This window comes from Platalea leucorodia, assembly GCF_965183815.1.
Source record: "Platalea leucorodia genome assembly, chromosome: Z".
NCBI classification, from domain to species: Eukaryota; Metazoa; Chordata; class Aves; order Pelecaniformes; family Threskiornithidae; genus Platalea; species Platalea leucorodia.
In genome coordinates this window covers 46,086,590-46,098,694 of record NC_138858.1, presented here as the reverse complement: position 1 = coordinate 46,098,694, position 12,105 = coordinate 46,086,590, and positions in this window count along the sequence as shown.

The window sequence follows — 12,105 nt, the reverse complement described above, 5'->3', positions numbered from 1 at the left end:
TCAAGCAGGACCTGCCTTTCATAAACCCATGCTGACTGGGCCTGATCGCCTGTTTGTTCTTTATGTGCTGTGTGCTGGCACTCAAGATGATCTGCTCCATAAACTTCCCCAGCACAGAGGTCGGACTGACAGGCCTGTACACCCAGGGCCCATAATCTGATACAAAAATGGTTGTTGTTTTAGATCAGTGCACAGCCATGCTGACAGAATTTGAATTACACTTCTGTATAAAAATCAGTTCCTATGGATCTGACTGCAGGACATGTGGCACGGACTGTAATTGCTAAGGAAAAGGTAGCCACCTTGTCTCAGTTCTGTCATGTACCTATATAAATAAATAATACTGGGGAGGAAGCTGGAACTCCTAGATAACCTAAGAAGTCAATGAAAGGCCAAGAAGAAACCGTCTTGTTATGCATTTGTATTTTTCTAATAGGAAAGAAAAAGTAAAAGCAGACAGCAATTTTGTGGAATTTTGTTCATAAAGATTTATTCTCGAAAGTTTATCCAGAAAGACAGTGGAGCTTAAAAGCACTTTTCCAGTGGACAAACATCACACAATCCTTTGCCTATTCTTGTAAATGTAATTGTTTGTTAGTTTGCATGTGAGATCTCTGTTGGTTATAATTCAGGGAGAAAATGATGAAATTATTTCTCTTAGTTTTCATTTCTCTGTTTCATGCCATATAGGAACTATCCTTCTCACTTAGCACATAAGTATTGTTTTTGATCAACTGCAGAAGAGATAGAGCTGAGTTTTAGCAGTGTCAAACTGGCACGTTAAGCAGCTGTGCCAGAAAACTGCAGATAAGCGTTTTGACAAGAAAAAAATTAAATTACTCCTGCAATGGACAAAGCTGATGTGAACAAAACTTAGTTAATGGTTGACAATATCAATTCTTAACCCTCATGTTTTTTTGTCTTGGAAATACTACTGGGAAGGCAAAAGGCATTGGGAGAGAGGGATTAAAATAAGGTGTTAGCTATTATGGCCTAAATGGGTTCCTCACTGGAGATGAGTGACCTGTTTCTATTTCACTTAACTGCTTTACTGTAAAAATGAAGGCAGTATTTGCAGAGAGATCTACCGTAGCTCTTTAAAATTTTATGACTGCCTATGCAGTCCTTGTTATGCATTCCCAGGATTAATGGATCAGCCATGGGGATGTTCTTGGCATTTCGTAGCCTGACCTTTTGACTGTTATGATTGTGTAAGAATAAAGAAAAATTGTAATAACATAGCAGATTGGCATGTTTTGCCTAAGTGTTACTTCCATTATTCTTCATTTTTTATTCCACTGAAAAATTGAATGTGAAACTGACTGCTCAGGGGATACTCCTAGCAGTCAACCACTCAGTGGACTTTGGCTCTTCAGTTACTGTAGAGTGTGGAGCTTTCTGCTGATAATTTACTGGTTTTACTTTCACTGAATACAGAGAAACAGTATAACATTTGCAGATACCTGGCCACTAATTCGTTCTAATATCCTGGTTCTTACACCACTACTATTCATGGTAACCATGAGTCCCTGATTTATGAAGCATTATAATACTTCGTTTCAAAGCCTGTGGCTTTACATAAAACCTTATTATTTTTTATTTCATGTTCATACATACAAAATCTTGAAATTCCTATAGGGTGATAGAACTTAAAATGTGCTACTCTTTGCCTTAGTTCATGTGTTGATTGTAGCCACTGGATAGCCCTTACTCCGCTTGTTTGCTAAAGCACATTTATCTTGACTGTAACTCTACTCTGTTTCTTCAAAGCAGTCGGTGTTTCCAGCAGTCTTCTGCTTTTATTTTATTGCACAGACTGAAATTAACAGACTGAAAACAGAATTACAAGTTCCAAAAAAAGAAAAATGTAAAAGCAGTAACTACTCATTTGTCCAAGGTTTTACTTTCCTTTTTTCTATAAGAGCCCATCTACTTACTTTTGTAGGTAAAATGAGCTTTCCAGCTTTTTACTTTTAGACCTACGGAGCAGGTTGAGACCTAAGGGGAAGACCAAGCATCCTAACTTGTTTCCCCAGTTTACAGAGGTGTTAACATAGTCTGAGCTGTGGAGTCTTCCTTATCAGTAGTGATGCAGACTCAGTAAGAACCCAGCTTAGGCAGCAGACTGAGCTTACAGGGCTTGGCAATGTAAGCAAAAAACGGAAAAACAGCTGAAACAGAACCCAAAGTAAAAACTGAACAGCGGTGACAGTTTCTAAGACAGTGTCATTTGAGGCAAATTTAACAGAAAGCTCTTCACTGACCGTAAAAAATTACAGTGTCTCAAAGGCAAAGACAGTAGCCTACCAGATTGTCTTGGCAGAGAAGAAGGAGAGAGTATATATCACACAAGTGCTCTTCTGCCAGCAACACACTGAAGCTTGTTCAAAAAATTACTAAGAATCATCCCAACGGTTGCAGTGCAAGTTTTCCTGCTGTCAAAACTCAGATCGAGAAAAGAGAGAGTTACATTTCCAAAACAAATGTCCAAAATCAGATTTTTAAATTCATTCTAGTACAGAGGTGGCCTGACATTCAGTGAGAGCAAGATTCCCGATGTTCCACTGAATTATGTTCTGGATTCAAACACTGTCCTTATTTTAGAGAAACATGTTATTTTTCTTCTATTCACGGATCCTTCTTTTTTACTTCACATCTCTTCAGAGCTTTTTTTTTCAGACCGTCAGGCAACCAAACCCTTTGCCTTCTCCCTGTTGTGATGCTGTGCCAGCATGTCAGTACTTTGTTATTAACATTTTTTTTGCCTCTGTGAACCATTCCCAGCATGGTTTCAAGAAGGGAAGGGCAGTTGTGACCAGGGTCTGAAGATCTGCAGCTCAGGGAACACGGGCTAAAGAAGTGTGCGTGGTGTTGTGCAGAAACCCTGCGTTCTTCTGCCACAGTTTTGTCCATCGAGCACAAGTCAACTTTGTAAGACTGTTTTTGTTTTGTTTCCGTGAGACCAGCGTCAAAGGTGGCGTTAGAATTTGAAACACTGGAGTTTCGATTCTCCCTTTGGATTTCACGCTCTATCTTTTCATTAAAAAGAGCTCCATAACACCAGACATTCACCAAGCCATTTTAGATAGCAGAAGTTTTATAAAAAACATTCAAACAGAAGGAGTTCAGTGGGAAGCAAGAATACACTTGCTAAATATTTGTGTAATTAATGTAAACTCAGGACACCCAAATTTGCTGACAAGCTGATTTAGCTTCCAGTAGAGGATATAATCTCTACCAACTGGGTATACCTGCAGCAAAATTCATTTATATGAAGCAAAATAACTATAGCTCATACGCACTCAGAAATTTTGTACTTATTCAGACAGGCCTTTGTGTACCTAACTTGCATTCTCTGGCACTAATGTTAATATTTAGAAGTGAATTAAATGCATGTTGTTATATGAAAATGAAGAAATTATTGGTGAAAAACAGTGTGAACAGCACAGGCCTTTTCCAGGTCCAAAACTACTTGCTTTGGATTGCAGACAAGAAAAGGCTAAACTGGTGAAAGAAAAATTGGGCTAAATGTGAGAACTGCTTTTCTTTTTACTTTAAATGTATCATTAAGCAATCATAGAACAGGAGGTTGCCAAAAAAGCACTGAGTGGACTGTTTCCCATTGCCACTGCAGCCTATAGCCCGTTGGCAGCTTTTGGCCTTAAGAAGAATGGAGGAGGTCAAGAAGTTTATCTGTCACGTAATACTATTTTCCTTTTTAGCTTCAAGTGTGATTCATCCAATCATATACCCAAAAAATTGCTCTGGGTTAGTCCGTAGGATTATGAATAACTTGGCTAAACTCCTACTAACCTACTATATGAATGCATGTAAAACTTGCCTATAAAGTTTCTGTAGCAGACGCTTCTTTGTTCAGTTTTATGCCTTGCTTTCCTCCATAAAACCTGGGGTTTAATGTGACCTGCTGACCTCTGAGGGAGTCGAATTTGGGCCTTTGAAAAATGGCAAAGTGAGCTGGAGCCACACAGGGGTGCAGCCACACAACAACTTCTGCTCAGGCAGCTTGGGGGCCTGTAACCTCGGGCAGAAGGGGAAGGCAAACAGCAAGGGCCAGTGACCCTGCAAACTGCCACAGCAAGATTTGCCGGAGTCCCTCTAGCGCGTCCCCTAATGGTGTTTACATACCTTCAGCTGACATATGTTGATTAGTGCAATATTTAAAAATACTTTTAAAGCCTATTCCAAGCCTCAAATTATCATCATTTTAAGCTTTGTGCAGACTTCAGGGAAGTGAATCCTTATGTTCAGATCATGTTTTCAAACATTTTTGCAACTCTTGTAACCATTTTTTTCATTCCTTTGAAAGTCTGTATTTCTGCAGCAACGTGCAGCTTCTGCAAATTCAGAAAGTATCTGGAATAAGATGGCCACACATTTTAAAAACATATAGGGGCCATGCAAAAGGGTAAGAGCCCTTCTGGTTCCACCCAAGGAGCGAGACAAGCTGCGGAGAACGTACCGCCTGCCCACGCAGCCTGTGCGCAGCGCTGGGGAGGAGAATCGTGTTAGGTCAACAGAACTAAGTGCTTGTGCCACACACAGTGTAACAACATCCCAAATCCACACTTCAATGTATTAACGTTGAAGCTGCCTTCCTCTGTGAAGGAGAGGCTGAGAAACGGGTATGCTCAACCACTGAAGTTAGAGCTGCAGCTGGGGTTCGGGTAAGCATGGTCTACCATTGGCCAAAAGGCTGTAATTACTTTTGACAGCGGTAGGGACTGCTGGGCTAGATTGCAGTCTGGCGTGGAAGCAGCGCTGGTCCAAGTTGCAGGAGAGTGCTAGAAAGTGGGTTGCATTTAGGATTGGACAGGAATGATCCGGTTAGCTAAGATGAGCCCTGAGCTGTGCAGGGGATGCAGTGCTTGAATACTTTGAGGGATGGCAGGGATCACTAGGCAAAGTCTGGGGTTTGGAACAGGGCTAATAGGTGACTTGCAAACCTCAATTACAGCTTAGTAAACAAAGGACCACTTGATCCTGGTTCAGGGATAACTACATTTGGATTTCTGCCTGGCAGCAGCTATTGGATGCCTGAGACTATGATTAATATTTGGTTCAGGATTTGGCTTTGTGAGAAGCTGAGTTTAAGGCTGAGTGCAGATTGGGGCATTACTCTGTGATAAGACCTTCCACGTGGTTAGTGGCTCTAGGGCTTCAAGTCATTACTGGGCTATGATTAAAATTGAGATTAGGTTTGAGGTTAACGTTTGTCATAAAGAAGGCTGACAAAGAAAGTAGAGACAGAAACGGTGGCTGGGGTAAATAAGGAGCTGGCTAAATTTAACTTTGAATCTAAATTTGGGGTCCAAGGGTTAACTGAATAGTGCTGGGTCTGGAAGGGGGTCCCGAAGCTAATGTAAGGCTGGTGATAATAGGGCCCAGATGGCAATCCTTTATGCTTCTTTATAAAGGGATCACTTAACACTGCATAAATGTCAGATTTGGGTTAAACAACTATGATATGATCTAGGCAATGCAGACACTGTTGTCTGGGCTAAGATTTGGGTTAAGATTTGGTGCTAACTGCAGCTTTCAAGCTACTTTCAGAACTGGGATCCAAAAAGCTTCAGACAGATGCTGATAAACTGGAGTTATTCCTAGAAAATGAAGGGCTGCTTGAGTAGCCTTAGGTTTGTAGCTGAAAAGCCTTAAGACTGTTAAAACCTGAAATAGGCATATGCAATGTCTCATTCCAGTTCTAACTGTTCAGCTAGGCTTATGTGGCTGGACCAAAACGGTTCCCACATGATGCTGTGGCAGATGCTGGCCGGTGTCTCACAGCTGGTTTTAGAGGTGGGGCTTGCAGGAGTCAGTGCGTAAAAGTTAACATGAGAATTAGGCTGAGCTGAAGTAAGGCTGGTAATTCATTGTCTTCCACTTTGAATGCTCAGACTCCTGACTAAGAAATCCGCCTATGATTTCTGTGGGTCAATTAGAAGTTGACCCCAGGGAGACATATTCTATGGAAAGTTCTTTCTGCACGACAAAAAATGGGAAGAGTGGCAGTGACTCCTTGAATGAACGTAATCAATCATTTCTGATCTTCAGGAAGTCAAACAGTAAGAATGTCTCAGCAGTTTATCAGAAAGCACTTTTTTTCATTCTAATTATACTATATTATTACCTTGGCAATACCTTGATATTACCCTGGTATTACTAAGGTAATAATATAGTATAATTAGATAAATTGTGGTTAAATATGAATGTTTTCAAGTTTATGAGCTGAAGATTGTATTGTATGAAAATGCTATTTAAAAATTAGGAAAAGTACAGTTCTTATGCAGGGTTGCAAAAAATATTTTAAAAGACAGCGTTAGCATTGGAGAAACTATCTGTGTATTTCAGCCATGAGATTTTCACAGTTATTGTGAACATCTGCTTTCATAAAGCAGCACTGGTTCCTGTTCTAAAGTGCTGGCATAACGTTTTTCTTTGTTTCTTGCTCTCCTGTTTGCCTGTCCTCATCCCTTCCCCTTTCTCTTTTTCCCTTCTCAATACCTATTTTTATTTCACTTCATCTCATTCTTTTGTTTCTAAAAGCACTTCTCCATTAAATTTCAGTTTGAAGCATTCCCCAAAATGCTGTTAAAAACCACTTCCACGAAACTGTTATAATGCATAAATACCTCATAAAAAAGTGGCCACACACTCTACATCTTTTTGTCCCTCAAAACCTGTGCTGTTTGCTGTGTGAGATCCCAGGAGCTTATTAATCTTTAGACACCAGTCTTGCAATAGCTCTTTAAGTCCTGTTCAGCTATGAACACGTTTTGCTTGTGGCCATCCACATACGTAAAGGAGGTTAAATGGATGCTGCAGGTTCCTGTCCCTTGGAACGGGGAGATGCCTCATATCCTGTGTAAATCAGAAGAGAAGCATCCTGTTGGCCAGATACAGGACAAGGGGTATCAGGGCTCACAGCTGTTGTCTGTAGAGCAGTGGTCTCCAAACTGGGGTTCCTGCACAAGACAATCCAGTGGGGTACAGGAAGAAAGTATTCTTTTACCATTAAAAAATAAAATAAAAATTTAAAATAGTATTTATTTTATCTTTATGTTATCCTTTTTAAATTTCTGTTTTGTGTATATTTTATTATGTACATAACAGTAGTACAGTAGTATATGTATATAATCTATAAATAAATATACATATATTGGAGTGCATACTCAAAAATTTTGTACTTACAGGGGCCTGTGATGAAAAAAAGTTTAGAGACCGCTGCTCTAAAGCATCTAGATCACCGTGAGCACTATGTAGCTATTGCATCTGTCATGAATAAAATACACGTATAGTTCTCTACTTAGGCCTCTATCTGTGGCATGAAAGAGAAATCATATCAGCCATTGTAAAAACAAGTATCTCCTTTCCCTTATAAAAATAGGCTAAATCAACTTACAGCTGTGCCTGGTTGTGCAGCGCTTGCTCGTCCTTTGCAATTAAGATACAGTGGAAGCTGAGGGCAGGATGTTTGGACTCCTGCTGTCTCATAAGGATTTCATGTCACAAAACACACATGGGGCCTATTTAATTGGTTTTGGTATTCAGCTTATGAATGGCTGAACCTGTGATCTGGGCTCACAAACAGAAGGAAGCATGGAATGTGCACGGACAGTTTGCCATCTTTTCTTTATGTAAACTGGAAGAGTTAGGGATGCATTACTTGGCAACCTCACCCAATCTGAGCATTGAAAATTATCTTTTCCAACTCAATATATGTTATTCTTACAGGCTACTTTGTTGGTTGGTTGTTTTTTTTTTTTTTTCCAATTGTCATCGATTTTTTTTTCTTCTGAAGGTGGTATATTCAGCACACACTAGCAATAGTACCAATAATTATGTCTATTGCTACAAAATTATGCCCTTCATAATAAACAACAACTATATTAAAAATAATAATCACAGCCATCACAACAGCAGTACTTAGGGATGACAAGTGCAGAAGGTCTAATCCTGTACCGCTAAAAGAGCTTCACTCACCGCTGGAAACTGCCTGGAAGGAACCAGAGTGGGAGGACTGACACAGCTGGGGGAGTGTGAGGAGTACTCAGCAGGAGCACAGACCTCAAGGGTAGTGAATACACCAAATTATAATTCGGTATTAGCAGTAGGTCCGAAATACAGTGTCAATCTCTTCTCTACAGGTATAGAAGAAAGCCAGCCTTTCTGTTCCCCTCCGTTTACTTAGTCACCACCAGTGCTAAGAGCTCCACAACCTCTTTTGATGGGAGAGACACACGAGGATGCTCAGAGCAGCCTCTGCGCCTCCGGAGAGCTGCCACGCTTTAGTTTTGCAGTAGTTTGGCATAAATAAGCATTGCCATCTGATGGCGGAGCCTTGGTACTGCACAGCAGCTCTCTGCCAGTGGAAAGTTGATGTTAAAGCAAGTCGCATTTTCTCAAAGGAAGTGTCTGTGACTAAACACCAGATTTCATTTTTTCCGACACCATTTTATGATGATTTTCTCATGATGAAAATCCTGTTTTCCTGAACTAAGCAGGGTTTAAGCAGCAGGAAAGGGATCGCTTTAATATTTGCAACATTAGAAACGCTTTTCATCCCTGATCACTGTGTTTCTAGCTTTTCCTTAGAGACGGGATGCTGGAAAATGTTGCTCTGCTTTTGCTTTTTCCTTCTCTGGGCTTTCTGTGGTGTCACTCATGGCCATTCAGACAAGCACAGGGTGGTAGGCAGTGAAACCTCTCTGAGTGCACGTACTGTGATTTTGGATGTTTGGCATTTCCAGGTGCCATGCTATTGTTTCAGGTGGGAGCGTGTCTTGTGCTTGGACAGACACTCTTGATAAAGACCTTAGTGCTGTATTTCAGCTGCCAAGAGTGGTGGTTTCATTCTCCGCTATGCAATTCTGACAGTGATTTGTGTAATTGTGTCTCAGCCTCACCACTGTAAAGCTGATTTTCCAATGCTGCCAGGCTTATGGAATGGCACGGGAAGCCTGCCCTTCCATTCAGAACTCTGCTCCCACTTACAGATCAATAATCATCAGAGGAGACATACTGATGATCTTGGTGCTACTGCTAAACAGAGACAGATTGAAACAGCATTGGATTTGGGACTTGGAAAAGGGAAAAGTTTGATTACTACTAAATTATTTTAGGAAGAGAAAAATAAGTAGCCTGCAATTCTATGTCATATTCTGTGCTGGGATATCAAAGTGCTTTGCTAACTGATTATCTTCACAGCCTATCCTATGAGTGAGGCAACTCTGGTGTATTGCATTTCTCTGAAAGCAACAGCAAAGACCACGCAAATAGTTCAACTTTTGTAGCACACAGCTTTTCAATTCCTTGATTTGGAAGATGGCGCTCACAACTTTGTAGCCTTACCAATTTCCTACTGGGAAGACATGAGGTATTGAGATTATTTCTCCAGTAGCATGGAAAACACTGTTAATTAGCTCATGCAGAGCTCCATGCTGCTAGCAAGATTTAACATAGCAAGTATAAAACCAATGCATATATATTTCTGTATGGTAGTGCAGACGCACATATGCAAAACCCACAGTCATTTGAAAACTGGAACATACCTCAGTCACTTGACCCTTCTAGAACATGACCCTTAGGTTTAGTATCCTTTGTCATGCATGGACTTACTGTTGTTAGAGCTCTCACTGTTTTAATTTGTCACCTGGAAAGCACCATCTCACCTTTGTAAAAATATATTGCATTTAGACGGGAGCAGTGCTGTCTATAAATGCTGGATATCTGCTCATGTCGTATTCAGCATACTGTACCGTATTCTGTAATAATGGCTTTCCAGAGATTGAAAACAGAGGTGTAGGACTTCTGTTCTCATTCGTATGCACAAACATTTGACTTAAGTGGAGATACAATCCAAATCTGTTCAATGAACCTTTTGCCTCAGCCTACTGCAGCCTGCTCCTAAGTATCGTATTGAGTATTTTCTCTAAAGCACAACAGCCCTACTAGATCATGGCTGTTCTCTTGCTTGGTTTTGCAAGTTGTTCCCCTCTATTTAACTCATTTCATTAGTGAAATGCATGACTTCTCCCCCACGTTTTCTGAGGTGTTTCTGTTTCACAGAGACCAGACTGCAATCATCATCATAAGCAATGAGCGGTGCAACTGAAATAATGGAAAACAGGGAAAACAGACTAAGCACCTACTGGCAAGACAGAGCTTTGAATACTATGTTTCAATACATCCAGTCCAGCCTTGCATACAAAGAAAATCCATCTTCATTATGGCCTCTACTCAAAACGCTGAAGCTTTCCTCCACCATTACTCTGTAACATACCTGTTCCAGCGTACTGCAAACTGAACCTTCCTCTTACCAGAGGTCATGCACAGCATATCATGTGAAGACGGGTACAAAACAGGGAATCAGTCAGCTGAATTTATGAGCAATTTCACCAATAAATTCTTAGCCTTAATTAATAACAAAAAGCTCTGCCATTAAAATTAATGAAATTTCAGAGCCATTGATTGATTTGAACTTCCACATGCTGCTTTGTCTCTGTAAGCGCTAGGATCTTGAGCTTCAAGTTTTTAGCCCTACTGATCTGTAGTTATACTCTCCTAACAACACTGCAGAAAAGACTCCCTGTCGAGATTACAGTTAATTTTTATTTATGATTTTGTACCCTTCCAACAGATGGTTCAGGCAAGGAAACTACACCTCGTAGTTACAAACGTCAAGCAGTATTACAGAAGAAAGAGAAAAAAATAGAGAATATATCTTTTCCACCATACTGAATTATTTAATTGCTGTTACTCTTTCTGTCACTAGTAAAATGTCTGTGAGTGAAGCATAGTCTCGAAGGATACAGATGTGTACATGTTACCTGCTTGCACCAGTATCATTATCCATACCAGCATCATTATCCCATTTGTTGGAAGCTGTGAGTGTGAAATTTTCTCCCGCTACCCTGATTTTTTATCTTAGTCTCAGACTGTGTGAAAATAGTGAAGTGTCATCTCTAACATGCCCAGGAAATAGTTACCTACCCGCAGTTTGCAGTGAGTTTTCTCAGCTAGTGCTATTCTAAACAGGAATAAACAATGGTTTACGAATTGGAGCATCTCAGTGCCCTGGACCTTAGGCCAGCCCTAACTGCAGGCACTTCATATTTGTGAGATCATCAGTTGCTGAACAGGATCAAATAAAGACATGAAATACCACTTTCTGCAAGGAAACGTTTAACTTCTGGTCTACAAGGATGGCTTAAGCAGCTGTGTGTTCTGCATGGCAAAGAAGAGCAGATGGGATTAACATGAAAGGTTGTTCCTAATGTCAGCTTGCCATGGTGAAAGCAGTTCTAAATCTCTATGCTGGTTTGCATCTGCAGGCATGGTGCTGTACTATATCCCTATCCTGATTGTCATGGGCACAAATAGACCAAACAGTGTTTTGTGTTGAGTCTCAATTCTTCCTGCATATTAAAAGGATATTTTTCTTGGCAGGTGCATGAAGGCAGCAATCATCTGCCTCAGTACTGAACACAGATATAGTTATCTATATGTTACTCTGTCAAGGTGTGTTTACCCTGAAGAGACTGCTTTTCTCCCCTTCAGTGTTCACGAGGGTAGTTCTTCATGCTAGCTGTTTTCGCCTACACTCCTTTCCGGATTTCCCACTGACCCAGCTGACAGCTGCCATCATCTGACAGCACCTTCTCAGACTTTGGCCTTCTGAGCCACTTTTTGCTCCATCACGTTCTGTCTCTCCTCTGAGATTAGAGATCAGGCTTCCTTCACCTTTCTTGTGATGAAATACACTTTTCATGATCTTCCAGATGCTCTGCGGCCGGGCAGACATCACACATCACTGCCCCAACAGGTCTGGTTCTCATCAACCCAGAAAAACTAATAGGCTTCCAGTCATGCCAGCCCCACTAGAAGTGTGTGCGTGTGCACGTGTGCACGTGGGGGTGCGCACATGCGTACTTCTCCCGTGCTTCAGTGTCAGCTCTGCAGTTGCACTGCCCTGACCCCGCTCACCCCGTGGCAGCATCTGGCCTTAGTGGAAGACTTCCTTCAGTGCCACAGCACTTCTGATCTTTCCTAGTCTCTCCCTCTAATCATTCATACTCGCTCTTTTAA